We start from the raw sequence: 23,587 nt of genomic DNA on the forward strand, positions 1-23,587 counted from the left end.
GCATACCCAGAAGAAAAGCTTCCAGTTACCGAAGCAAAACACGCAGCACCTTTGCCTCAACGCCAGTGTTCCCTCTAATTTTTTCCATCCGGGGCAGGATAAATTTTATGTGCACCAAGGCATGTGTGGATGTGCACCGCCAATAAAAACACACGCTGCCCACCACGTCTGGCTGTGAGCACTCTGCTCATCTGCTGGGCAGCCCCTGAATCTCTCCCAGATGGACGCCCAAGCACTCAGATTACAGAGAACACTGCTCAACACGAACTCTTCTCCTGAGACAATGTGCTAAGTCTAGAGCGGCTTACGTGTGTTACCATGAACAGCAAGGAAATGTGCTCCATCATATAGCTTGATCTGCACAAGGAGACACAAATGTGCTCTTGAGAATGGAGAGTTACAAAATATGTACGATGCAAACAAGGAAGCAGGCAATCCTCCAGACAAGAAGACTGCCCTGGGATGTGATGTTCGCTCTACCCTTGAACTGAAAGGGTTTAGTGAAGAGGAAGGATGGGGCTAATTAACCCAACCAGCCCCAGCTGAGAGGAATTAAGTAGCTAATCAATCCCCTGACTGACTGAGAGAAAGCAGCAGAGGAGGAATGGCTGTGTCCAAAAGCAGAAAATTGCCAGCTGAAAGGGGCTGCTGAGAAAGTCTGCAGTCACTCCTTGGGAGCCAGGTGTTTGAACTGGCAAACCCAGAGCGGGAGAAGCTAGGAATGTAGGACAGGGCTCAGGGCAAGGCAGAAAGGTCTACCATGGAACAGACCTTGACTGCTAGCTAGGGGGTCCATGAGCCAGAACCCTGAAGGAAGGGCAAGCCCACTTCCCCTGCCAGCCACTGAGAGAGTGGCACTATGAAACAGCGACTAGAAAGGCTGTTTGTGGGGAAAAAAAAACTTCCATTCTTGCAGAAGAAAACTGTTTGGGGACCAGGCTGGAGGGCTGAGTCATATAGAAGCCAGATCAGCTCTTGGAGCTAAAGGATCTGTAGACCCAGAGAGAAAGTGGAGGAGGAAAGTATTCCTTCATGAGCTATACCCCAGAATGACCAGGAGAAGCCACCAGCCTAGTGGGGGTTGGAGGACCCCGTCACAGACCCATGCAAATCTCTACATGAAGATATCCCCATATGGAAAGAATCAGATGCAATGATGGGTGAAATGTTATGCAGAACTTCATGTGAAACCCCTGTTTCTGAAGCCCGGGCAAAACACAATCCCCGAAGGCCAGGCTGTCAAACAATTTGGCACAGACCTAGCTATAATGAAGCCTGAAAAGAGGGACAGCAAAGTTAAATGTGTGCCCATAAGGGAGCTTCTTTCCACCAAGGACCCAGTGCTTGTCATGTACAGTGAAGAGGAGCTCCAGAAACTTTGTGGTAGCTTTGCACGTGCTTGTGACTAATTTGGGTTACTCATTGGTCTAAAGAACACAATTTTGGCAGCATGTTGACTTTGTCAGATATTTTAATAGCTAGCTCCACACTAGAAGTTGCACACAAATTTTCCTGTTTAGGACCAATTACATCACATAATCGGTCTCTAGATGAGTATCAGAGAGGTAGCCATGTTAGTCTGTAGCTTTGAGAACAACAAGAAGTCCTGTGGCACCTTATAGACTAAATATCTGTTAGTCTATCAGGTGCCACAGGACTTGTCTCTCGATGAGGATCTGAGCTTTTGCATCAGGAAGGCAGCCACCACATTCGGCCAACGGGCTAAGAGTGTATGAGATAATGGGAAACCGACATGGAACACAAGGGTGTGGGGTCTATCAGACATACATTTTGACCATGCTGCTGTATGTCAGCAAGACCTGCACTATACTGCAGGCCGTCCGACAGCAATTCCAGCCCTGAAGGCAGAACAGTCTGTGGGCCTGCATGCATGCACAAGTCACAAGTGAAGGCTGCAGAATGACCTCAATGATAGAGGTGCTCTGGATACTGGAGGATTCTACAGGGGAGGCAAGTTGTTCAAAGAACTTGTCTATCTTCATCTCCCTTTCATTGTTTTCTATCCAAAAGCACTTGTAAGCACATGGCAGAGACCTTGTCCCTTGATTTGTGCTGTAATACGTCGCACATTGCGGGGCATGCTACAAAAAATGATTGTAATAAATGAGCATCTTCTAGTTGCAATGTCACTGATTATTAGAAGGTGCTACATGGATGACCTTAAAAATTCTCCAGCTGATGGTACAGGAAGTTAGAACTTTTCCTCCGGTGTGCTGTTCTTCAGAGGAGCTGGGCACATCCCCATTCAAGTTGGGTCTCTCTGTGTCTAAGTCTTCGATCAGCTTTGCTTCTTATGCAACCCTTCTGCCAGAAGGAATTGGCAGCAACCAGGGCTGGGTCCAACATCTAGGGGCTCCTTTTCATTCATCTCACGCAGAACCGACTCAAGCCCTCACCCAGTAGCCTGGGAATGTCACACACCCTTGGGCGCCTCGGAGAGGCAGTGCTTCCCCACTCGCAAGCACGGAGTCTGAGGATAGAAGAGGACTTTTAATAAAAGAGGCGGAAAAGTCAATTAGCATAAGCTTGGGAAAACTATCACACCCAGAGTTCATAACCAGGCCTCAAGTAACTGTCCCAGCTCAAATGCGTTAAGCAATGTCCTTGGCCTCTCAGGCTCACCAGTCCAATACTGTAAACAGCCAATCCACATACTCAACTTTCTCCGCACCCCTCAATTCAAATGCCCCACTTACAACTTGGTCCAGTCCGTGTGGGCACTGACACCTCACACTGATGCATCCTCTCATGGAACCTGAGACAATGCCACCTTTGTGCTGGTCCGGTGTTCTGCTTGCTCCTAACAGCCATCCGCCAATCACGCTGTCTGTCCATCCGCTGCTCCTCCTGCCAGCTGCCTGCCGGTTATGCCGTCCAATGCTCCTCCTACTGGCAACCCACCAGTTGCACCCTCTGCTGCTCCTCCTACCAGCCACCTGCTGGTCGCACCGCCTGTCTGCCACCGTGGGTTTGGCCTGAGGCAAAACCCTGTGATTTCAGCTCTTGGTGGCTTCAGCTGTCCCCCGCCCCTGTGATTTCACCTCTTGATAGCTACCAAAAGAGAGTCTCATAAAAAACACTAGTATCCAGCTCTATCTTTTAACAGGGGGGAGGGCTAGTCAAACCAGGCTTATAGCTATATGGCCAAGACATAGGTAGAGCCAAGGCACTCAGCTAGCTGGTTCAACCCATATCCTGCCCCATCTTCCTTATAATGCTTTAAACCAGGGAGCCCTGTGTAATCCATGTCTTATGCAGTTATATCGACTGCCCTGTCCCCCACAATGACATGAAGCATTGGTGAGATTGCACAATTCTCATACCGAGTGTTACCATAAATTGTGATTTTACAACAATGTGTTTACAGCAGACAAATCTCATTGCTTCCTTGCTACCCATCGGTCTTTGTTTGCAAGGTATCACATATGCAGACCTTTGCATTCTCATGCAAATGATATCTGGGAGACACATTCCCCGCAGCCTTCAGCAGCATTGAGTTCCTGCTGGTACATCCCTTACACTTAGGAGCAGAATTGCTACATACGGGATATGTTCACTCAAGCAAACAAACTCTATTGCCTGTTGTGAGAACAGCATAGCAACGACGCTCCCTTTCTGGAGCAGTGCAGGATTGGAGTTGTGGGACTCTGGGGACTCCTGCATACAGCTAACCTTGCCTGGAAGGGCCTTGGTTCACTGAATGTAGAGAGAATTAATGGGGAAACATGGGTGAGAACTATTGAGTCTCCAAAGACAGCAGGAAAGATCCCAGCTCTGGAAGTGTACGAGTAGCATGGGGTCACTTTCCAGCCTGATTCTGTTGGAGGTCTCTGCGGTAGGTGCCCTTGCCATGCACATTTTAAAAACAGGCACAAATGAGCCCAGAGATCAGAACTAAAGGTTCCCCTGTGCTTCTGTGCTGACAAAAAGCCACAAGAAAACCTTCTCTCCTTTGCCCCTTAAAGGAAAGCCCACACAAATTCTTTACTATTCAGACCAAACACAGTGCCAGCTACTCATTTGAGCCTTCTGAATGCTCTCTTGGCTCAGGTTGATGAACAGGGAGCTCAAAGTGCAAACAGCAGGACTGCTGGTTCTAGGCGGGCAGGAAATTAAAGCTGTCAGGATCGTCTTTTCTACAACAGGAATCATCCAGGCTTATCTTGTTTGTTCATAACTCTAAACTGTACTTAAAACGCCAGAGTGAATGTGAAGGCATCCCGGAGTTCCCTTGTTAACTTCTTTTTGTGGCTTCCATTATAATTTGGGCTCAGTTGATAACTCAGAGCCCAGTCATGTTTTAGCACCGAGGTGGATCCACCATTGGAGAGTGGTAATCCATGAGGAGTTGGTGCAATTTGAGAGGGCCTGTCGCAGTGCAGTTGAGGAGAGGCGGAGAAGAAGAAAGAGCATCCAAAACTGCCCCACGCCCCTCCAATAGCTACCAACACCTGTGCCTTCTGTGATAAGACCTGTGGCTCCAGAATCGGGCTGGTCAGCTGTCGATGGATTCACAAATGGGAGGGTGACATGAAGACGTCCTACTCATTATTGACTGACTGCCTGGAAGAAGAAGGGAAGAGGACCAGCCTTTCTACTTTAATGAGAGACAAGCTAGCATAGAAGCCATTTATCCAAATTCTCCTAAGCACAAAATAAAACGGGATCCTGTTCCAAGCATCCACTCTGACATCATCCACCACTCCAATGTCCCAGTGTCAGAGGCAGAGAAAAGTCTAAAACCCAAGATTTCTGACTCCTACTACTGTGGCCACTTGACCATGTTGGAAGCCTCCCTGTGTACAGAGATAAAAAGTCCCTGCCTTGCGAAACTCACAGTCTGAATTAGGCTGGAAGAGCTCTACAGAGTTCAAAAGCTAATCTCTGCCACTAACAGATGCTTGGCAAATAAAAGATGTTATCTCACCCAGCTTGTCTCCCTAATATCCCGGGACAAATGTAACCCTGCCGACAATCTAAACACTTGTTGGGATAGGCCAGCTGATGGGGGTCAAAGAAAACCTCATGCAAACTTTCTTTCATCTGTTTTGACACCGAACTCCAGTTAAGCCCTTTGTGATTGTTCAGTTTTATTTGTGCATTTTTTGCAAGGAGGTGGGAACCAGGAGCCGTGTCTCTATGTTTTGTTGCATTTCCTACCTAAATCCAGAAAGTCCTGTGAGTGTTTCAAAAATCCTTGGTTTCTAGCACGAAGAGCCGCTGCTGTGCACGATGGTGGTTGTAGCAGGTAACTGGAAAGGTCTGAGTTGTAATCCAAGCTCTGCCCCAGATTTGCTGTGGGATTCCACTGTTGAACCTCTGTGTCTCAGTTAGAGTTGTAAAATGGGAATTAAACACTTGCTGGCCTTTATGCAACCCTTTCATATCTTCAGCTCTAGCAGGGCTGAGAACCACTGTGGGCCCTGGGGCAAGGTGGGAGGCGGGGGGGGCCCAGCTCTGCATCACAGAAGGGTGAGACCAAGGGGTGGAAAGGGCAGGGCCTAGAGCAGTAGCCCGCAGTGGAATGGTGCAGCAGCTTTCTCACAGCACTTGAAAGGGCCCAGAGCTCTGTCCACTGCCTTGGGGTGCTTGGAATGAGCTCTAGGCCCCTTTGAAATGCTGGGGCCCGGGGCAACATCCCTCTTTGCTCCTGCCCCTCCTCCCCAGTTGGCTGGCCTGATCAGACCACAGGCGTGATCGACAGAAGTGCAAAGCATTAGCATTAGAAGCATCCAACGCTTGTGACGTCTGTGAAAGTTCTGCTCTCTGGCAGCTGACCCATTGCTGCAGCGAGGACAATTTTTAGGCCAGGATCACCATCTCGTATCTCACCCCATGGTGACACTCTGTGCACAGCAGCCGATGGATACCTTCGCTTCATCATTAGGATATCCCCTAAGAGAAACCATCCCAGCTCCATTTGCTTCTCTGTTGGAGCAGCTGCCTTTGCCAAACAGCACCTTGCCACTGCCCTGTTTATGATGGTGGCCATTTGGTGGTGTGCCTAACCCCTGAGAAGCAGCAGCTCTCTGCTGAGAGGTTGTGCTTTTAAACCCTGCTTCAGCTAACAAGGCAGGGATTTGAATTTCACACTCATGAGCTTGGATCAGGCCAGGAGAGTTGGACATGCCAGGAAATTCTTTGCATTTTCTTAGGCAATTTGTAACTCTGATTCTCCTGTTGGCATCTGCTCTGATATTGCCTTTGTCTGTAGTGGCTATCTCAGAGAAGAGTTATGACAGTTTCTTTCCCTGCAGCCTGCAGGAAGCTGGTTATTTTTCAAGGGGAAGTGGTATTTGCAGACCCTGTTAAACCAGCCTCCCAAAGGCCATTCTATTTCCACCGTACAGTTCTACCAGTTCAGCTCAGGCAGAGTGGTAAAAAGGCCCACACTCACAACGTCACTAATGCAGGGCCTCTGGTGGGAGATTTCCCCTCAAAAGTTACAGCAGGTACAAGCCAAAGGATGATACCCAGGGAAGGGGGCAGAGTACTGGGCAGAGAGGCTGAAGAGCGTTGCTAAAGGGACCAGGGCCAGCCTGAGGGAATGAGGCATCCTGGGTGCAGTTGTATTTTGGCACCCGCCCGCCTGCCCCTGGCATGATGCCCCGTCCCATTTTCTTTGGCCTTCTTTGGCTCCCCCATCTGCGAACTCCCATCTTGAGCCCCTTTGGCATTAACTCCTGCCCCCTAATTCCTTCACTGTGCCCCGACCCCTGCATTTTGCCACCCTTGCTCCAATCTCTCCACAACACCATCATCACCCCAGTCTCTGCATTCCCCTCCCACCTGCACCCCCAACCCAGCCCTGAGTTTCCGGTGTGCCCACCACAATACTTCCCTGCCCAGGACCACCCACCTCCTTATGCCCAGCCACCCTCATCCCCAGCAGCCCCTCACCCAGAGATCACTACAAATCTCTCTGCCCAGTGCCCTCCTACCCACAGACCCCCACACCCATACAGCTGCCCAGCACCTGTATTACTGAGGGCATTTGGCACCAAAAATTAAATATGAGGAGCACATTGTTTTACATCCTGCAGGGAATGTGCTCGGAGATTGATTTATTGGGTCTTCGGGGAAGCGATAAATCAATACCCACTGGATCGATCCCCTCTGGGTCCGGCCCCCTGGAGTAGTGTAGACATACCCGAAGGCTGCAAAAGCAGAGAGAGGCTTGGAATGTGCAAAGTAGTAAGAAAAAGGGATTCTATTCAGGCAGCGGGTTTTTTCTTCCCTAATTGATACCCAGGGCTGTCCCAAGGGGGCGGGAGGGTGCAGGGCCTGAGGTGACCACGCCTCCAGTGTCCAGTTGCAGTGCGTGAGACAATCCCCCAAGCCGCAGACCCCACCTCTCCCATGCCCTGACCCCACTACCCACTTACCCCTCTCCCCCAGGCAATGGGGTCCAGCGGTTACTTCGGGCTGAGGGCTGGGCACAGTGGAGGCAGCAGAGGTTGCTTCCCCTTCCCCCCTACACTTACCACATGGGCGGCGGGAGCAGCAGCCTGCTCTACCATGCTGTCCTCTGACCCTGCTGCAGCTCGCTTCTCCGCAGGCGGTGGGAGCTGAGCTGGCTGCAGGGAGGAGAGGAAGGGGAGACAACTCCTGATGCTTCTGCTGTGCCTGGCTGTCAGCCCCAGGTAACCGCCTGTCCCGTCGGTCCATAGGACAGTTCCAGCAGACTCTGTAGTTCTCCCAAAAATGCGGGGCCTGGGGCGGCCACCCCAGTTCATCCTGTGGACAGGATGGCTCTATTGACACACCTGTCCTGGGTATCACTCAGTGCTCAGTTTCCACAATGGGACTGGAGCGGAAAACCAAACAAGCCTTATTTGAACAGTGGCTCTGGCTTTGGGTTATTTAAGGTCGCCTTTGAAGGTCTTTCCCGGGGTGAGGAAGCAGGTGCTGCCTTTTTGAAGGGACCTTTAAAATCCCACTCAAGTCCACATTCTTTCGAATGGCGCCGTCATTCAGAAAGCCACCCGCTGGCGAGACAGCCCTGGGTACACAAGAGAAAGAAATGGCTCTTTCCCTTCAAGAAACCTTTTCCAAAGCAAGTCTGTGCTCCTGTCCCACAAGTGGTCCCCTCCCTTGCATTCTGCAGCCCTGACAGCTGCTTTCCTCTGCCAGGTACTCCTCCCCCACCCTTTTGTTTTAGTGGCAGCTTCATGCTGACACAGGCCTATTGTTAACCAGGAGCAGGAGCAGCCACCTTATTTTATATTGTACTTATGTCCTTCTCCACCCCTCCAGCCCACCTCTGATGCTGATCTCTGTTGGGGAAGGGAGGAGAGGAAAAAGTCCAAGGGCGTCTGGGCTCAAATTTTGGAGCAGAGGGAGGCAGAGGGAAGAGGGGACTAGAGAAATCGCAGGGAAGTTTTTTCCTTTTTTCAAATACACAAAATCATAGAGTCATAGGGCTGGAAGGGACCTCAGGAGGTCATCTAGTCTAATTTCACCCCCTTCTTCAAGCAGGATCAACCCCAACTAAGTCATCCCAGCCAGGACCTTGTCAAGCTGGGACTTAAAAACCTTTAGGGGTGGAGAATCCACCACCTCTCTCAGTAACACATTCCAGTGCTTCACGACCCTCCTGGTGAAGTAGATTTTTCTAATATCCAGCCTACTCCTCTCCTTCTGTAACTTGAGATGATAGCTCCTTGTTCTGCTACCTGACACCACTGAGAACAGTTTCTCACCATCCTCTTTGAAGCTCCCCTTCAGGAAGTTGAAGGCTGCTATTAAATCACTCCTCAGTCTTCTCACTCTTGAAAGAGAGAATGACAAACTGTCTTTTATACTCAAATTCGACACATTAACACATGGTTTGAACCAGGATGGGAATTTTCTGAGTCACTGTAGGGGTTTGTCTGCACACTTGGCTTAATTCAATTCTTGACCTCCGCCGCCTCTGATTTGCTCACCTTAATCATTTTTTTCTGATTCGTCCACCTTGATTACTGTTTTTGGTTCTCTGTGCCTTAAATATTGAGTCTGTTCTGGTCTGGCTATAGTCTGAAGAAGTGGGTCTGTCCCACAAAAGCTCACGTAATAAATTATTTTGCTAGTCTTTAAAGTGCTACTTAACTGCTTTTTGTTTTGATAGTATATAGACTAGCACGGCTCCCTCTCTGTTATTATGTTAAGAACCTGTGAGTTAATGAAAGACGGATGCCACATCAGAAGTTCTCTTTCTATTGGCCAGAAGCACACAGGCCTGCCACTGTGTTTAATTAGTCTGAGGATATGGCTGTGCTCAGTAATGGCTTCAGCACAGGTTGAACCTTTCTCGTCTGGCAATCTCCATAATCTGGCCTGATTTTTGTTTGCTGGACAACCACTTATCAGGGGTCTGGCTAAGTTTCCCGTGCTCCTACAAAGTTTGTTTTCAGTCACCAGGCCTGACGCTCAGTGGTCTATGCTGTTCTTTAGCTGTGATTTACCCCTAAATGTCTTCTAAGAACCCAGTAAGCATTAGAAATATTAGTAATGTCCTAGAAAATGTTGACCTTCCTTCATCTGGCAAATTCTATCATCTGGCCCTGGTCAGGTCCTGAGGGTGCCAAACAAGAGAGGGTCAAGCTTTATTGTATGGGCTGGTTTCTAAGATGTTTAGACCATTGCAGGGGTCTCTGAGTACTGAGGGAAATTTGCTATCATATATAAATATCTCATAAAACTGGAAGGGACCTCAGGAGGTCATTGAGTCCACTCCTCTGCACCCACAGGGCCCATCACCATCCTTGACAGAATTTTTTTTAATCTAACCTGCCACACACCCTTGAAAGACCCCCTCCAGGAATGAGCTCACAACTCTAAGTTTAGAAGACCAATGCTCTGTAAGTGTTGAGCACTGACTATGGAAATCCAGCTGGGTGTTTGATGGATATTTATGCTGCTGCTGTCTCTGTTTGAACAACTAGAGGGCATATGGATTTTGTAAATAATGGATTTTTGGGTGAGCTGGAAATTCCATAAAAAAAGTTTGGGATTGAACAAAACATTTCATTTGACCTGAATTGTCATGTTTTGTTTCAATTTTGAATATTATAAACCATTTTAACTTAAAATACAGGAAGTTTTGAGTTGACAAACCAAAACATTTCATTTTGAAAACACCCAAATGAAGCATTATAATTTCTTTCAGGGTGGTGACTTGCTTATTTTGCTGAAACAAGTAGCTGAAGCCAACATGAATTTGGAAAAGATTTCTGTCATCCGGAATCCTGCATTTTGTCACCAAGAAAAAGTTTCAGTTATAACCTTTCCCAGAGCTCAGTGTGTGTGCAATCTTACACAGACACCGTGGATTAACTAGACAGCATAGGGATATGTCAGTTGACACTGGAATCTCTTCAATATCCCGCTACAATGTACCTCACTTGTTAAGGACGAAGAACAAAGGCAACATGATTTATTTTGCTTGAGGCAAAGAGAAATTGATAGTGCAAGCATTGACTTCACACTTGGTAAGGAAAGTGTGCATGCATAATGCCAGGAACAAAGCTACACTATTTTCATTTCTATATAAAAGTGTTGCCTTCAGCATTTAGCTGTTGAAGTGAGAGATGTGCTTTAAATTATTTTGTTAGTTTTTAAAGTGCTACTGGACTGCCTTTGTGCTTTTCTCTGGTAGAGATGGGGCTAAACCAAAACCCCGGGGCTACAGCTGCACTAGCCTTTTTTTTTTTTGAGAAAACCAGAGTTTTGTTGACAAAACTCGCTGTACGTCCACACGCAAAATGGTTTTTGTCGATAGTCTGTCGACAAAACTCGACACTTTTGCCAACAACCTTCCACCTCTCCCAGATGAGGAAGAGTGCCTTTGGCGACAGATTCTGTCAACAAAAAAGCTGTGTGGATGCTCTGGGGGCGCCTTCTGTCGACAGACAGGGCTTCCAGGACACTCGCCGACCCTGTCTGCTGTGCTTCCAGTTGGCTGTTTTCTCGAGAGAGCAGCCGGGCAGTCCAGATGTTCTGTCAACAAAACAGATCGCTCCTTTGATCTGCTTTAGTGTATGGCTGCACTCTGTTGACAGACGTTTTGATGGAAAATAGCTTCTAATGTGGCCGTATCCCAGAAGATTTGGAGAATGGTTGGTGTTGTAATCCAGATGTCAGTGCTGTAGCCTGACTGTATTCCTACTGTGTGACATCAGTGATGTTTTCGTGCACTCTTCTGAAATACCTGCATATCTCTTCTGGTGCTGAGTCTAAATGGTATTTCCTTGGGTCTCCATTAAATTCGGCCATGAAGTTTGAGAATTAATTTCACGGCTGTACGCAGGAATTTCTGGGTTTGTGGGTGTGTCTGGGTGTGCGCATGCACTTTTGTATCACAATTTTTTTTAAATACAAGGGAGTTCAAAATAGTTGTTCAATGACTGTGCATAAGAGAGGTTAATTAAAAATTTGAGTGGAAACAGTGATTGGTAAAATGCGTTTGTTACAACATACTAAAAATTTATATAGTAATAAAGATTTTATAGAAATGACTGCTGGGATCTTTTTGTAATATTGGAAGTGAAAAACAGTATTTCAAAATATCCATGCCAATCCCTTTCCTGTTACTAGTGACTGGGGCATGCTGGGAAATGTAGTCTCTTCCTTACTCTGGGACCAGGTCTCTAGTCAAGGAGCTGGCCAAGGAACTACAGCTCCCATGGTGCCTTGGGTTCCCCTCCATTCCCTGCAGCCTCCCCCTGCACAGTGCAGCAGGGAGGAAGAGAGAGAAACTGGACATAGTGTGTGTGTGTGGGTGTGTGTGTGTGTGTGACTGCACGCGCGTTCATACCCTTCTCACACACTCCCCCCCCAGTGTATGAGCCTGCATTTGGCAACTCATGCAAGGGTTTTTGTAAGATCTTGAGACAAAGGAGTTCAATCAGTTTTTTTGCTTTCCTTACAATATTACATTCAAACACAGTAGTACATCCAAATTGCTACCTTGTCCACTAGACCAGTGGTTTTCAACCTGTGGTTTGTGAACCTCCGACTGTCCACGTAGCATGTCTAAGATTTCCAAAGGGGTCTGCACCTGTGTTCCCTGTAAGGGGAGCACTTGGGTGGCCACCCAGGAGAGATTCAGGTGCCGCCCAACTGATTAACAGAGTGCCCACAGCCACCCACAGCCAGCAGCATGTGTTTCCATAGGTGGTGCACATCCCACACGTGCCTCGGTGCACATAACAAATTTTTTTCCACCCACGGATGGAAAAAATTAGAGGGAAGCCTGGTCTGCACCTCCATTTGAAAATGTTGAGGAATCTGCAAATGAAAAATGGTGGAACACTATTGCACTAGACCTTCCCTTCTACCAACACTTCCTGACAGTGACCTCTTGACAGCTCTGCACATATAAGCTCATTAACACAGTCAGGCTCCCCACTGATTCAGTGGGCATCCCATGTGCAGCATGGGACTCATTTTACACCCCGAGCATGGGGTCTACTCAGGACTCCAACATTAGGGTTTTTTTCCCCACCCCCACAGTTAAAAAAATACAGCCCAGCATGACTTTTAAACAGCAGCACACGTGAGAAGGAGAGAGATCAGGATCAGACTTAAGTGTGTTTTTAAGACACTTCGTATTAGTGATCTTCAAAGGATTAGCTATGTCCCTTTGGCCATCACTGGCTGACCTATAAAAGCACAGAGAGAGCTTCAACAACATACTTCTGCCAGAAAACCTCCAGGCTCTGAGTTAGAAAGATGGGCCTGGCATGCGTCCCATTTTACAGAGATCACACGGCAGAGATGTCATAATACTGGCTGGCATCTAGTGGTTGTTGTGGTCTATGTCCCTTTGCCTTTCCACAGCTGAGGTGCTAGCGTCAGCCTGAGACCGGTCTGGTCAGATCTGCTTTCCACAGGATTGTGCAAGACACTCTGTGAACCAAACCCAAATGGGATTGCAACATCTGGATGACAAAAAATGGCATTATTCTTCATGGAAGCTGAAACTTTTCCTTTAATTACAGTAGCTGACAGTTAAGGCTCATTGCAGTTAGGGGTGTTAATGGTTAACTGGTAAGCCTCAACATTAATGGGAGGGCCAGCTGGGCCACACCCCAGGCAAGAGCACTCCAGCCCTACCAGACCAGCCCTCACCTGTGGTGGGACTGGCCTGGCTGCACTGCAGGCTGGGGCACTCCAGCCTGGAAGTAGTGGGTGAGGGGAGGCCACTCCCATTTAATTGGTTAATTAGTAAAACTTCACATTTAACCAGTTAACTAATTAAATGGCATTTTGCATTTCTAATTGCAATGATGAGCTCACAGCTGGTGGAAGGACAAGGTACACCACAGAGGTAGGAACAGACAGAGGAGATAGCCTGAGATTTGCATGTGAAAAAGAATTAGTGGTCTTAGTCCACTATGTTCACACCATAGAAACCATCCCCACAGTCAGAACCGCTTGGTGCCTAGGCTGGCAGCCTCATTAGATAGAGCCAGCGCCAAGGACCAGTTTCTAAACACGAGATGGTGTCTCCATCTGGGAGCAAAACCAATTCGGGCCAGTTCTGGAGGTTCACCCAGCCAGGGGCACTATTTCAGATTTTGGTGGGGGGCCCATGTGCGTATGCTGCCATGGGGGGTGGGTGGGGGTGGGCAGAGCAAGGGGAGTGGCTTTATACTGAGCATGCTCAGTACAATCTAAGCAGCAAATGGAGGTTGGGGAGAGAGGGAGGGACCAACCCCCTCTACTTTCCCTCCCCCATGCATCTCCTCTTTTCAGAAGCTACTAAGTACCTGAAAACTCTAGTGTTGTTTTGTTTTGTTTTGTCAGATAACTTACCAATCAGCTGGCAGGAGAACTGTGTCTAATTCCTACATAAAAGAAAGAAAATTAAATAAGTATTGGACCCATTCAGCTCCAATATTAACATATTCTGACGTCTTTTGACAAGTTACTTAAGGTGCAACGGTAAGGCTTCAAATTTTAATGGATATTCTTATCTCATTATTAATTTTGTTGGGGAAAAGGAAGTGGGGGTGGGGAGAGAGAACTATCCACCATGCTTCCAAGATCTCTTTTTTGAGTGGAAACAGCTCATTTAACCCCATAATTTCTTATGTATGGTTGGGATTATATTTTCCATGTGCCTTATGTTGCATTTATCAGCACTGATTTCCACCTGCCATTACGTTGCCCAATCACCCAATTTTGTGAAATCCCTTTGTAACTCTTTGCAGTCAGCTTTCAACTTAACTACCATGAGTAGTTAGGTATTATCTGCAAATTTTGCCACCTCACTGTTTCAAGATCATTTAAGAATAAATTGAATTGAACTGGTCCCAGTGAAGACCCCCAGCACATACCACTGTTTATTCCTGTTCTTTCCATCTATCTTTTAAGTAGCATACCTGGCAACATGACCATGATCATCTAATGATCCTTCAATTACTTGAATGACAACAAGCCATTTACCGTAATCATCTTGCTTCCTCTGTTTATAAACACGCTTGCTGTCCTAAAGGCAAAGCTGTGAGCAGGACAAGCTCTGGTGCAGTTAAAAGCTGCTTCTGAACTTGGATGTCCTTTAAGCAGATCACAAGTATGAAATTCAAAGGTTCAAACATCAACTGTGGGGAAATACAGCCCCTGGGGCTATCAGTTCGGTCATTTATCTACAAACAAGCTCTGAATTTGCTTCCAGAGTGCTTGAATGGTACATTTCTGCCCACAAGTAATACAAATAATTAATAAGTATGAGATTTCTCCCTGACTGACTGAATTCTGACTCCCCTGCTGTGGCTGGGTGAGAACTGCCTGTTGCAAATACAATATTGATTAGCTCTAGGTAAGCACTAAATTATGTTATTGGAATTCAGAGGTTTGCAGCTTACATGGCAAATGACAAACAGCCTAACAGGAGCAGCTGGAATTATTTTCTAATGATCTATAGGCCAACTGGGATGCAGACGAATGGCTAGCAGGAATTTAGAGATAACGATGGCTAACACAGTGCACCGATCTAGGTAGAACCATTTCTATACACTGTATTAAATGCCTAAGTACATAATCTGCAGGCCTCAAGGGAGTGCTTCAGATCAGAGTACTAGCTGTTTTGAAGAGTGAAGGCGAGTGAGCAAATAACAAGCAGTCCTGTAGCACCTTCGAGATTAACAATCTTATTAGGTCATGAGCTTTTGTGGGTTCATATGACTGGAGTAGACAAATAGAATCCAGGATTTATATAGTGGGGGTGCCAGGGGGAGAGAGGGAGGAGGCAGAGGGAAGAAGGAGGGGAATAAAAGGGTTACCTGTCACTAGCAGGACGAATGGATGAAACAAATTAAGTAGGATGTGTCCCATCCCTGTGAATACCAAAGGTGGGGAAATTGCCCTTGTAATGCAGATGATAGTTGAGATATCTGTTCAGGCCTACTCTAAATGTGTCAAATTCCCTCTGAGATGTCTCCCTCTGTAATCTTGTGGTAAAATCCTTTTGTAGACCAGTGGGTACTTTCAAATCCACTAGTAAATGCCCAGGGAGGTTAAAGTGTTCCCCTCCTGGTTTATGTGTGTTCCAGTTCCTGAGGTTGGATTTATGTCCATTCATCCTTTGGTGCAGAGACTGTCCACTTTGTCCAATGCACATGGCCAAGGGGCATTGCTGGCACATGAGAGCATAGTGGATGTGTGGGTGTATGAGTGCCTGATGGTATGGCTGATGGGGTTAGGTGCTGCAATGGGGGATGTGGGCAGTTTCATGGCTTCAGAAGGTAACTGAGAAGTAGGGCTCCTGGCTCTGCCTTGATTTAATTTAATCACTTATAAGATGCATATCACTGTAGTACCTAGGCTGACTCTGTGTGAGACCTTGAGCAAGTTTACACAGGCCTGAAGGCTCAAAAGCAGTGCCATTGAGAGTGTCCATTTGGCAGTGCCCGGCTTGAGATATTTCTGGTCACATGGGACCAAGTTTACAAAGGCACTTGGCTTCTATTTAGGCAACCACATGAACAGCCAGCTTTTAACAGCAGGCAGCATGCTGGGGGTGGAAGGGTGGGGAGAACCTTGCCAAAAAGCATGGCTAAGTGCTCGGTATTTCTGGAAACCTGGGCTAGACTTTGTGCCTAAGAGTATGTCTACACTCCTGGGAAGACCGACCTGGTTAGAGTCAATCTTTTGGAGTTTGATTTCACGTGCCTAGTGGAGATGCGCAAAATCAAATTATCTGGGGTTGGCAATCAACCCCTGTTCTCCTCAATATTGCAAGGAGTAAGGGAGTTCGCCAGGAGAAACTCTCCCATCAACCTCCCTCTGTGCGGATGGCCAGGTAAGTCGATTGCAGATAAGTTCATTCTGGCTGTAGCTAGAATTGTGCATCTGCAACCGACTTATCTCTCTAGTGCAGACCAAGCCCGGGTGAAGGATAGCTCAGTGGCTTAAGCACTGGCCTGCTGAACCCAGGAGCTCAGTCCCTGAGGGGGCCATTTAGGGATCTGGGGCAAATAGATTTAAAAAAAAAATCTGCCGGGATGGTGGCAGGTTCTGCTGTGAGTGCAGGGGACTGGACTTGATGACCTCTTAAGGTCTCTTCCAGCTCTATGAGATAGGTATATTGCCGTATATAAGCCTAAATGAGAGCCAAGCTCCTTTGAAAACGTGGGCCCAGTGGGGCCCTTGAAGGGCCTGGTTTGCAAAAATGTTATGCATCCAGAAGTACAGCTGCAGCTGGGTACCCAGCACCCCTGAGACACACACTGTACCTCATTTACATCAGCCTCCTATTTGTCTGCAGTGGAGTACTGCCAGCCTCAGAGGGAGGCGTAAGTGTGTGTAATTCCCTCTAAAGTCCTTGGCAGCCAGGTAAGTTGCTATTTCTTGTCCTGTTCTTCCAAAAGAACAGAGGAGGGAGCTGAACCAGTCCTAGGCTGGGGCCAGGCCTTCCTCCAGTTCTGCTCCCACATGGCCCAGTGGCCTCTGGGAATCCCTACACTAGCCACCTCTGGCCTCATGCTTCCTGGGATGGTTATTGGTTAAGAGTTTGACATCCTTAATACCAAAATGTATGTGTTGGCCCAGCATTGATGCCCAGCACAATGTGTGTGTAGCCACTGGAGATGCTGAGAACCAGCATTTGCATGGAGAAGTCAGCATTCCTAGATGCCAAGCAGGTAATTGTGTGCACAGCTGGGCACTTAATCCATTCAGAGTTTCCAAATACAGAGATTTTGGTGATGCAATGGGAGTGAGAACATTTTGTATGACACATTCACTACGTACGCTGGTTCTAGCTACAGCTTCTTCTGTAGCTGCTGAGTCTAAATAGCAGCAAAAAAAAGTCATAGCCTTCAGTCCTCATGTGCTTCAAAAGAGGAAGTGCTGCACATGCTGAAACTGTCACACAGGCAATAACTGAGATCTACAGCTGAAGTTTCTAATACCCCGACTTCCAATAACATGTCCTTACAGAAGCTAGAAGTGTAAAGTGATCTTGTGCAAGGGTCACTGGTGGAAGAAGTCTAACATGGGACACAGGGTTTCCATTCAAACCAGCCCCATGGTCCATTTAGACCAGTGTCCAGTACAAGGTGTTTAAGAGGAGGGTTCAGCTCCAATACTCTTTCAATACTCCTAATGAACAACTATGGAGTAAACTGCCCATAGGGGAAACTGCTGCCCTATCCCAAACAATTAGTGGTTGGTCCATGCCCTGAAGCATGAGGTCTTGTGTCCCTTGTAAAAATAATATTTTACATGATCAGATGTAATTGTGGGTCTAGAGAAGTTATTATTCCCCTTTATTTGGCATTGGTGAGGCCACATTTGGAGTATTTTGTCTTGTTCTGGGCCCCGCCCCAGTATAGAAGGATGTGGATGAATTGGAGAGGGTCCAGAAGAGGGCAACCAAAATTAAAAGAAGGCTGGAGCAATGACCTATGAGGAAAGGCTGAGGGATTTGGGTTTGTTTTGTTGCAGAAGAGAAGACTGAGGGGCAATTTGATAGCAGCCTTTATCTTCTGAAGGGAGGTTTAAAGAGGATGGAGAGAGGCTGTTCTCAGTAGTGATGGATGTCACAACAAGGAGCAATGGTTTCAAGTTATAGTGCAGGAGGACTCAGTTGGATAGTAGGAAAAACTATTTCCTCAGGAGAGTGGTGAAGCACTGGGATGCGTTACTTAGAGAGGTGGTAGAATCTCCATCCCTAGAGTTTTTTTAAGTCTCAGCTTGACGAGGTCCTGGCTGGGATGATTTAGTTGGGCTTGATACTGCTTTGGGCAGGGGGCTGGACTCGATGACCTCCTGAGGTCTCTTCCAGCCCTAGGATTCCATGATTCTATGTTCTCATTACAGTAAAACCTTGATTTTACGGACCCCAATTTAGTGGACTTTGGAAACAACGGACATCCCCTGTTGTTCCTGAGGTCTGCTAAATGGGGGTCAGTAAAATCTGAAAAATCCCTCCTGCCCCCCTCCCACCTCAAAATTAAAGGACTTACCTGCTGCAGTCCAGAGGAGCCTCTGACACCACCACCTTCTTTGTCAGAGCCGCCACGTGCTCCTGTGGCAGCTCCTCCAGGCTGCGTGGTGGCCCCTGCTGCTGCCCATGGTGAGGTAGCTCCAGCTGCAAGCAGCCAGGTGGTTCCTGCTGTGCGGGGCCAGCTGGCTTCAGCTGTGTGACCAGGTGCCTGCAGCGAGACAGCTCCAGCCGCTCAGGACCAGGAGGCTCTTGCGGGGAGGCCAGGTGCCCATGGGCGGGTGCCCATCCCACAGGTGCCTGCGGCCACTGGAAACAGGCATCTCCAGCCAGCAGGCTCCAGCGGCTTCTGCACCAGAGCTGGTGAGTGGCAGAGGTTTGGTTTGCAGGGAAGTTGGGGTCAGAATGGGGCTGGGAGATCCTGCAGGGGGAGGGAGTAAACCCTCACATTTAACAGACTATTGGGCGGAATGGACAGCCCTTCCACTCTGTTAGTCCATTAAATGGAGGGTTTACTGTAGTGCTATATCTTGTGACAAGAAGTTCCACAGGCTAACTGTGCTTTATTTAGAAAAAATATTCCCTTGCTGAGTTTTACATTTGTTGTTTCAATTGTATTGCTGTTGTGTTATGAGAGCGAGGGTGCACATAAGCAAGTTGTCCAAGTTTCCTTCTGTCCTATGTATTTTATATACCTCCATTGTATCCCCTTATTCCACACTATGGTAGAACAGTGGCATGATGTGTAGTCGTCTTTGCAATGTCCCAGTGAGATGAGGTGCAGAGCTGAGACACTGGGAGATTACGGTCAAAAACCGTCATATGTCCATCTCATGGGGTGCAACTCGCTGACATGACACCCCCTCCTGGTCACTCGGGAATTAGCTCTTCCAGCCTCCTGAATGCCCTCTTCTGGTTGGTGTCTTGCCCACTGTTATCTGCCTTTTCTCTACTTTATATCAGGACCTGCCACCCTCCCAGACTGCGGAGCCCTGCCTCAGGCTACTGCCCTGCCCCAGGGCTTGACTCTTGGGGTTCCTCCTTCCCAGGAAACCCTGAACCACTTTCCCTCAGTGACCCACTACCAGTCATCATTCAGCTCCTTAACTTCAGGGACAAACTGCAGTCCGAAATGGCTGGTAATTCTGCTGCCTTGACTGTCTCCCTGCAGCCTTAATACCCAAAGGCCTTGTCTCAGGCCCTGCAGCCTGGGGCTTGTCTGGCCAGAGCTCCCCCACCTCTATCTGCCTTTCCTCCAGTCCTCTTCTGTGTTAGGGAACCTCTAGCTTCCTGACAGCCAGGTCCCTCCTGCTCCACTGACAGAGAAGAAGTCTTCTCTCCTCTCCACCCAGGAACAGCCCTTGGCTGTCCCCTAAGTGGCTGTTATGTGCCACAGCTGCTGGCTCCACATTCTCAGCCCTTTCCCAGGGCTGGGTTCAACCCTTGCAAGGCCACAGTCCACTAATGTTGGATGTCCTATTGGAGATGCCTAGCACCTGACTTTTCCGTGTACTTAGTATTTTAATAGTACATTATGTGTTCAGAGAACTGCTCTGATTGACTTCAGTGGCAGTTTTGAGTGTTCAGCACTTCAGCAAATCAGAAAACGAGGACCCCAGAGTTCGTGCCCATAGTGAACATGTGTACATGACCTGCCCAGCAACACAAGGGAACTCTAGAGCAGAAGCAGGACTAGCATGCTAGTCCTGAAGAAGAGCTCTGTGTAAGCTCAGAAGCTTGGCTTTCTTACCAACAGTAGTTAGTCCAGTTAGAGATGTTACCTCACCCCAGGGTAGCAGTCAACAGTCTTAACCATGGGACCTTCCATTCTCTTACTGAATTCAGAGCACAGCTTCTGGCTACTGGAGCAAATGACGGAGAGGTCCTACAGACAACAGCCTCCTTTACCAAGCAGATTTGATTCAGCCTGAGCAGGTCCATGCTGGACCCTGAATGAGGCAGGGGTTTTGTAGTAAAAACAGTGTGATTGTGTAATTAAAGACTGCATCCTACTACCTGAATCTGCAACCTTCACGTTCTTTTAACACAGTTTTTGTATATCTCATGCGGAACCTGCTCCCCTCCATTCTGTCTTGCTAAATTTGGGTGAATTTTCACTGTGATAGCAAAAAGCACATCCCTGACATGAGGGAAGCCACCTGGCTCATCTTCAAGTCCTTGTTGCAAAAGATAGGAGGCACTAAAGCTTTTCAACCAAACAGCTGGTCAAAAACATTTTTTAACAGGGACAAGCAACATATTCCTCCCTAATCTTGTTTCCTGAACCCGCTGAGCACTTTATGCTGAAGTGTACCAAAATAATTCCATCTGAATCAGACACTCAGCAATGAAAATTTCAGGCTGAGCCATTTAAATCTGGCAGTGCTGTAAGAAAGATAATGGGAAGTGTCTCATGCATCTGATACAGTGGATCTTTGTCCACAAAAGCTTATGCTCCAAAAAATCTGTCAGCCTATAAGATGCCACAGGACTTCTCGTTGTTTTTGCAGATACAGACTAAGATGGCTATCCCTCTGATACTTGTCAGGCACTGTTTAGTGTATCACTACCAGCTCCATCTGCAAAATCAGAACACCATCTACACAGAGTACTTGTTACAGCTCAAAGTCCAGCTTGGCCTTTCCAAACCAATAACCTGCCTAGGAGCTCAGGAAAGCCTTTTGTTTAAAAGCTTCAAGTCCCTTTTCCTTTTTCAGGTCATTGCCTCACAGAGCAGTTATGAATTATTGTGACACTTCCCTCAGGGCAGCCTACATTTGTAAGCCACTGAGTTACCCCTCTGCCTTTGCAACAGCAAGCTTTACTGGAGATGACCTTGTGTGTCAGCTCCCTCCCACGTCAGCCTGGCTGCTTCACCGGCAAACTACTGAGGGGGGCGGGGTGTGGGGTTGGGGGAAAGAAGTCTGTGGGAGAAACTCTCCCATTGACTTACTCTTCCTCCTCATGACTGGAGTACTGGGGTCAATGGCAGAAACCTTAGCATTTGATTCAGCATGGCCCCACTAGGCACGCTTAATTGAACTCCGGAAGATCAATTACCAGCTCTTCCAGTTAGTATAGATGTGCCCCTTGAGACTGTGCCAGTCTAAATCTTACTTTGCAGGCAAAAACCAGCAAACCCCAGTTCCCCAAAACATCTCCCAGGAGTAGGTAGTTGCTGTCACTGGACACTCTCTGAAATTATTAAATTTGTTTCCTCCAAAGAGACAGTGTATTCAAAGAGCCTGTTAGGTTAGCTGGCAACTCACTCCATTCTTCAGCATTCTGTTATTTCCACTCCAGTCCATCTGATGAAATGGGTTTTACCCAGGAAAGCTTGTGACCTAATACATTTTAGTCTCTAAATGCCACAGCGCTTGTTGTTTTAGCACTGAGATGGATTATAGTAAAACTAAGAATGTTAACAAAGAACAGAGATTTAAGTGATACTAAACAAGAGTAAAAGTGTCAAGTACATACTTTCTAGGGACTGAAACACAGTTGTAGCTAGTTACAATCTTTGCTTGAAGTTTTTGTACTTACACCAAGCGATCAGGATCTCCATTCCAGAGGATCCAACATTCACAGAATCAGCATGTCACCTCATTTGTTCCTGACCTGCTGGATATCTACGCAGTTTTCTCTCTTTTTTAAATTTAATTCAACCTTTGAACTATATTTTTGCAAAGCAAATCCAAAGTGCCACTCTTCTGCTGGGCTGTAGATGCCATGCTGTCTTCCACATCCACTGCTCTATTTGTTTTTCTGTTGCCTTAGTGACTTTGTTTACTGCAGATGTAAATGTGCTTCCCTTGTCTCTGGTCTCACCTTCAACCATTTACTTCAGTGATCTAGACAAACAGGTGAAATAAAATGCCTTTGCCTCTTGCAGTTATGTTTATCTGCTCCACTCGGATTGCTTAATCTGAACCTATGTTCAGAACATAAGCCCAGCCCACACAGTTATTACAATGTAGGTAGTCTGTCGTGTCCAATGATGATGTCTTGAGCTTGCACAGGCTCGTTGGCTGTGGACTCGCATGTGGCTGAGGAGTCCAAGCTTTGAATGGCATGGGCGTTCACAGTGGGGGCAAGGGAATTGTCCTGGCTCTGTTGGTGTGGCTGCTGCTGTCACTTTCTTCCTCTCACAAGCATCATTGAGGTGTACGCATCGTTGCTCTTCAAAGTTGTCATATGCATGTTGTACAAGAGCATGCCAGCCTGTTCGGTCTTTTGCATGCTGCTCTAGCTGATCTGGTTTTAAACCAGCATGAGCAATGTTGGCCTTCACTCAGTCTTTAAACCTCTTGCGAGGCCTACCTTGATTCCTTTTGCCCTGGGAGAGTTCACTGTAGAGGAGTTGCTTAGGGATTCTTGACTCCTCCATTCGTATGATGTGCCCTGTCCAGTGAAGCTGGGCTTTCAGAATCATGGCTTCGATGCTCGTGGTTCCTGCTCTGTCCAGGACTTCCAGGTTTGTAACTCTGTCCTGCTATCAAATGTGCAGTATTGACTTCAGGCTGCATGTGTGGAAGTGCTCCAGCAGTTTTATATGTTTTCTGTACAAAGTCCAGGTTTCACAGCCATACAGGAGACTGGTCAGGACTGCAGCCTTGTACACTTCCAGTTTAGTGGACTGTTGGATATTGTGCTGATTCAACACTCGCGCTCTCAGACGTCCTAGTGCCCAGCTGGCCTGGCAGATTCTGGCACTGATTTCTTTGTCAAGGGAGCCATCATTGGCTGTCACACTGCCAAGGTACGTGAACTCCTCTATTGTTTTTAACTCTGTTCCTTCAATAAAGATTGAAGCGGGGAGAACAGCAGATCCTGGAGCAGGTTGAAATAGTACCTCGGTCTTTCCTAGGCTGATGGTCAAACCAAAGAGGCGAGGGGCATCAGCAAACTTGTTGACGATGAGCTGGAGATCAGATTCCTTGTGTGCCATAAGTGCACAGCCCTCAGCAAAACGGGCTTCAAGGATGAGCCTCTCAAGTGTATCGATTTTAGCATTCAGATGATGAAGGTCGAAAACTGACCCATCAAGTCTGTATTTTATGTAGACTCCATGGTCCAGGTCCCTAACTGCGTGGCTGAGGGCACATGTGAAAAAGAGGTTGAATAACACTGGGG

At 47.5% G+C, this 23,587-nt stretch overlaps 1 long non-coding RNA gene across 1 annotated transcript in view; it reads right to left on the reverse strand.

The window, feature by feature from the left end:
* Positions 1–23,587, reverse strand: part of LOC142011933 (uncharacterized) — a 55,711-nt gene that overhangs the window by 12,415 nt on the left and 19,709 nt on the right. The window contains exons 2-3 of the long non-coding RNA XR_012645218.1: positions 18,477–18,665; positions 13,822–13,853 (exon numbers count right to left, since the gene is read on the reverse strand). This is a non-coding gene — a long non-coding RNA (uncharacterized LOC142011933). The remainder of the gene's footprint in view (positions 1–13,821; positions 13,854–18,476; positions 18,666–23,587) is intronic.

This window comes from Carettochelys insculpta, chromosome 4 (assembly GCF_033958435.1).
Source record: "Carettochelys insculpta isolate YL-2023 chromosome 4, ASM3395843v1, whole genome shotgun sequence".
Classification (NCBI taxonomy): domain Eukaryota; kingdom Metazoa; phylum Chordata; order Testudines; family Carettochelyidae; genus Carettochelys; species Carettochelys insculpta.